The sequence below is a fragment of the Olea europaea genome, chromosome 23 (assembly GCF_002742605.1).
Source record: "Olea europaea var. sylvestris chromosome 23, O_europaea_v1, whole genome shotgun sequence".
Taxonomy (NCBI): Eukaryota; Viridiplantae; Streptophyta; class Magnoliopsida; order Lamiales; family Oleaceae; genus Olea; species Olea europaea.
In genome coordinates, this window is record NC_036259.1 from 4,516,467 (window position 1) to 4,522,468 (window position 6,002).

Genomic DNA, 6,002 nt, shown 5'->3' on the forward strand with positions numbered 1-6,002 from the left:
GGTTTTTATTTTCCACAAAAGATGGAAAATATTTTCTTTTCTATGTAATATTTTTCATACCAATCAAACATACTTTTAAATTCCAATATAAATTTTCTGGGGATTAAAATTAATAGTAATTGAGATTTTTTTTTAATTATTAGCCTACAAATATGTTTGATATTTTCGTAGGTTAAAGATATATCTTGCCCTTCAAAATTTATTATGCAAAAAAAGTATAATTTTTTGTGGGCACAAACCCTTCCACTATTAAAAAATTTAAATCAAATCATAACCATAGGAAATGTCTTTTTATAGGAAAAAGTGAATTCCCCCAACAAATCTTAATTTGTCTTCGGAATTTTTGTAGGGAAAGTATATATTTCTTGTAGTGTTTCCAATATATTTTCTTAGCATGGACAAATGAAACACATTACGCACTTGAGACATTGATGAAGGAAGGTCAAGTTTGTAGGCAACAATTCCAATTCTCCTGATAATAGAAAACGGACCAATATATCTCAGGCTTAGCTTTTCTTTCTTCCCAAATTGCATAATTCCTTTCATTGGTGCTATTTTCAAAAATACTTGATCTCCTACTATAAATTCTGCCATTCTTCTCCTTTGATTGCATAGTTTTTCTGTCGATTTTGAGCAGTTTGCATCCGTTGACGTATTTGTGTCACAACATCAGCCATTTCACTTAATATATCAGGACCTAGTAGTTTCCTTTCTCTAACTTCATCCTAATAAACTGGAGACCTACATTTTCTATCATATAATGCTTTATAAGGAGCCATCTCAATTGTAGCATGATAACTGTTATTGTATACAAATTCCACCAAAGGCAAAAATTTATTCCATTGGCCTTGTAAACCCAATACACAAGCCCTCAACATATCTTCCATTATTTGTACTGTTCTTTCTGATTGTCCATCAGTCTGAGGATGATAAGCTATGCTAAAAGATAACTGCGTTCCTAAAGCCTTATGTAAGCTTTTCCAAAAGAGAGATAAAAACTTAGAATTTCTTTCAGAAACAATAGATCACACATCGTAAAGTCTAACTATTTCTTGTACATAAAACTATGCATATCGATCTATGGAATAAATTGGGATGAAATGAGTAGATTTAGTCAACCTATCCACAATAACTAAATACTATCGTATCCTTTAGTTGTTTCTGATAATTTCACCACAAAATCCATAGTGATTCTTTCTCATTTTCACTCGGGGATAAGTACTGGTTGTAAGGTTTCTGCTAGCTTTTGATGTTCTTCCTTTATCTATTGATATGTTAAACATTGTCCTACATATTTAGTTATATCAGCTTTTATGTTTGGCCACCAATAATGTAACTTCAAATTTCTACACATTTTAATAGCTCCCGGATGAATAGAATATGGTGTTATGTGTGCTTCAGCTAGAATATCACTTCGAATGTTTTCTATATCATGTACATACAATCGTCCCCTAAACCGCACGATACCATTTTTCGATATCTAAAAGTGTGACACTTTTCCATCATGTATATCATTTTTTACCTTAGACTTGATAATCATCTGCCTGTTGTCCTTACTGGTTCTATTTAATAAAGTTGGCTGAAGTGTCAATGCTACAAATTTAGCCTCAACAGATCCTTGCAGTATGATTTCAATATCCATTTTCTGTAAATCTCCAAATTCTGATCTTTGAGTCACAATCATAGTTAAAACACTGGGTACTGATTTTTTACTCAACGCATCCGCTAAAACATTGGTCTTAGCAGGATGATAATTGATTACATAATCATAATCCTTTACCAACTCTAGCCACCTTCGTTGTCTTATATTCAATTCCTTTTGTGTAAACAAATATTTTAAGCTTTTATGATCAGTATAACCACTCTCCATCCAAATAATGTCTCCATATTTTAAGGGCAAACACAACTGCAACGAGTTGCAGGTCATGTGTAGAATAATTCTTTTCATACTCTTTCAGTTGTCTAAATGCATATGCAATAACTTTACTATTTTGCATCAATACACATCCTAAACCATTCCTAGAAGCAGCACTATAAATCACAAAGTTCCCATTACTAGAAGAAATTGAAAAGATAGAGGCCGAAGAGAATAGGTGCTAGGAATTGGGGTTTAAGGTTAATATCCCTGAGTTCGATCGTGGATTAAGTCCATAAGAAGTTTTAGATTGGGTGATTGTAGTGGAGGAGGTCTTGGAATTTAAGGAGGTTCCTGCTGATAAACGTGTCTCTCGTTGCGACGAGATTTCGTGGACGAGCAGCGACGTGGTGGCAGTAGACAAAGGTGACGAGATCTAGAATAGAAAAGGTCAAGATTGGGTCTTGGGATAAATTAAAAAAGCACATAAAAAAGCAATTTCTACCCCATAATTATGCTCAGGCCATGTATCGACGATTGTAGAATTTGTGTCAAGGCATGAAGACGGTTGATGTCTATGCGATGGAGTTTTACATGTTGAATACAAGGAACGAGGTGAGGAAAATGAAGGAAAAATTGGTGTCGTAATCTGTGGGTGGTCTTCATCCACAAATATAGGACATCCTGAATATGTTTGATCCTGTAACAGTTTCTGTGGCACATCAACGGGCGATACAGATAGAGAAGCAGCAGTCCAGGCGAAATATAGGTCGCTGCAAAGGGTTCTTCTAGTAATCCACAGCAGCAGACAACACGTCATAGTAATCTTAGCCAGGCTGGTTCTTTTAGAGCGAATTCCGTTCAATAGTCAAAATGTCTTGGAGTTGGTATTCGTTGTTTCACTTGTAAAGGTATGGGTTATAGACAATTTGCACAGAGGACTCTTTTGACAATAGAGACGCTAAAGAAGCAACAGAGGAGGAGGAATTTGTTGTTGGTGATGTAGGTTAAGTGATGGTGGTGAGACAGAGTTTTTTAACTCTCATGGAGAGTAAGGGTGATTGGTTGCGAAATAATAACTTCTAGTCTACATGTGTTGTTGGGAGGAAGGATTTGCAAGTTTGTTATTAACTCTGTGAGTTGCGAGAATGTAGTGGCTGAAGAGGTTGTTAAGAAATTGGGTTTGCAGATTGAGAAACATCCAAAACCGTATAAGTTGACTTGGTTTAAGAGAGGTAATGATGTTGAAATATTCTAGCGTGCTCTAATTAGTTTTTCCATTGGCCTTATGTACAAAGATCAGGTTCATGTGGTGGAGATAGACGCATGCTATTTGTTATTAGGGATATCTTAGAAGTTTGATTAACAATCGTTGCATGACAGATATACTAATACCTATAGTTTTCTGTTTGGGAGAAAAAATCTTATGTTGCTACCCAACAAGAGCCCAGTAAAGACAGTTGGAGGAAGTACCAATTTATTAACCAGAATGAAGTTTTAGATGGAGATGGCAGAATCTGGTGTAGTATTTTTGTTGGTAGGCAAGTCGGTTGATACTAAATATGCAATTTCTCATAGAATTCGTCTGTTGCTGGAAGAATTTCAAGAGGTCTTCCCATGATAGCTTCCAAATGGGTTGCCACACTATGAGATATTCAGCATCAGATTGATTTAGTGCCTGATGCTACTAATCCTAATAAGGCATATTACAGGATGAGCCATACTGAAAATGAGGAGTTGTACGACAAGTGGAGGAGCTTTTGACGAAGGGGCACATTAGAGAAAGTTTTAGTGATTGTGCTATTCCTCCTCTCTTTACACTAAAGAAAGATGGTACGTAGCATATGTGCGTGGACAGTAGAGCGATCAATAAGATTACGGTATGCTACCGTTTTCCTATTCCTTGCTCGGATGACTTGCTGGATCAGCTTACCGTGCTTGCGTGTTCAGTAAACTTCATTTGAAAAGTGGGTACGATCAAATTCGTATCAAGCCTAGAGACGAGTGGAAGACAGCCTTTAAGATGAGGAATGGGTCATACGAGTGGTTAGTTATGCCATTCGGCCTTTCCAATGTGCCAAGTACTTTTTTACGAGTTATGAATCAAGCTCTTTGTCCGTTCATCGGTAAATTTGTTGTAATTTACTTTGATGATATTATGATTTATATTGCGAACAATAATGATCATGTCTAGTGCTAACAATCATGATCATGTCCAGCACCTTCGGAAGTTTTTCAATCCTTTGTAGGATAAATTTTATGCTGCAGTGAAGAAGTGTACCTTTCTGATTGATCGTGTTGTATTTCTAGGTTACGTGGTATCAAGAGAGTGGTTAGCAGTTGATACATCCAAAGTAGAATTAATAAGTCAGTGGCCACTGCCTACGACGATTATAGAAGTACGGAGTTTTCATGGCCTTGCTTCTTTTTACCACAGGTTTATACCACAATTCAGTAATATCATAGCATCAATTATAGATTGTATGAAGGGTGGCAGGTTTCAATGGACTCTTGAGGCAAAGAAATCTCTTCAGTTGATTAAGCAGAAATTAACAATTGCCCCAGTTTTGGTGTTGCCTAATTTTACTCAGTTGTTTTAGTTGCATTGTCATGCTTTGAAGGTGGGTATTGTGGTATGTTGAGTCTGAACAATCGTCTTGTTGCATATTTCGGTGAGAAACTCTCTGGACCTAAGTCTCGGTATAGGACTTATGATGTGGAGGTCTATGCGTAATGTCCAGGCAGACATGCCCTCAACATAATGGCTTCGAGCCCAACTTGCGTTCAAAAACTCGATGGTTCACACGATTTTGCAATTTATACCAAGTATCGCATTTTACTACATTGTTCATCGATGCGAGAGCCAAGATATGTAATAGTCCGAGCAGTTTGACGTTGGTGTCATTATTTGTTCTAGAAAGAATTTATTTTGTATACTAACCATGACACCTTTAAACACCTTGGTACTCAACGATATACTTCTTGGATTTCTTATTTGTAGCAGTTCACTTTTGTGATTAAGCACAAAGCATGTAACCTTAACAAGGTGGCAGATACATTGAGTAGGCGACAAACTCTTCTGACAAAATTGCGAGTGGAACTCCTAGGTTTTGACACTATTTGCGATTTATATGCTACTGATCCATATCTTTCACAGATTATTTGGAAGTCACAGGAGGGTGTGCATTTGGAGTTTGTGTGGATCGATGGTTTTCTTTTTCGGAGAAATCGGTTTGGTATTCCTGAAGGTAGTTTGCAGCTTAAGATAATTCAAAAATTGCATAATAAGGGCTACGTGGGTCATGATCGAACATTACAGCTTGTCGTTGCTTCTTATTTTTTGCCTTCATTGCGTAAAGATGTCGGTAGGTTCTTGGAACGTTGTCGAACATGTCATCTTGCTAAATGCAAGGCTACAAATACTGGTTTGTATATGCTCCTACCTATTCCGACCCAACCTTGGACATATGTCATATGGACTTCGTCTTGGGGCTTCCCAAGACTTAGCGTGGATTTGATTATATTTTTGTAGTGGTTGACCATTTCTCTAAGATGGTCCATTTCATTCCATGCAAAAAGAGTACGGATGCTGTTAGTTGGCATTACTGTATTTTCGTAAGGTCAATCGTCTACATGGACTTCCTGTTTCTATTATGTCTGATCGGGATACTTATTTTCTTAGTCACTTTTGGCGTAGTTTATGACTTTTGTTCAATACATAGTTGGACTTCATCAGTACATATCATCCTCAAACAGAGGTTGTCAACCGTTCCTTGAGTGATTTACTATATTGTTTAGCTAGTGATCACATCAAGTTTTGGGATAAAAAATTGTGTGGGCAGAATTTGCTCGCAATCATGTAGTTAATCGAAATACAGGCTTTAGTCCTTTTTCAGGTGATGTATGGCCTTGTTCATCGTAGTCTTCTTGATTCAGTTCCAATTTCTACTACTGTTAAAATGATGGTAAAGTAGAGGATTTCATTCAACAGTTGCAGTAGATTCATTCATAGAATTATGATCATTTTTAGGCTGCTATTACTAAGTATAAGCATGATGCGAATTTTAAACGTCGCTATGTCGAGTTTGAGGTTGGTCACTTTGTTTGGGTGGTGTTTACAAAGGATCGTATTCCTACTCATGAATAC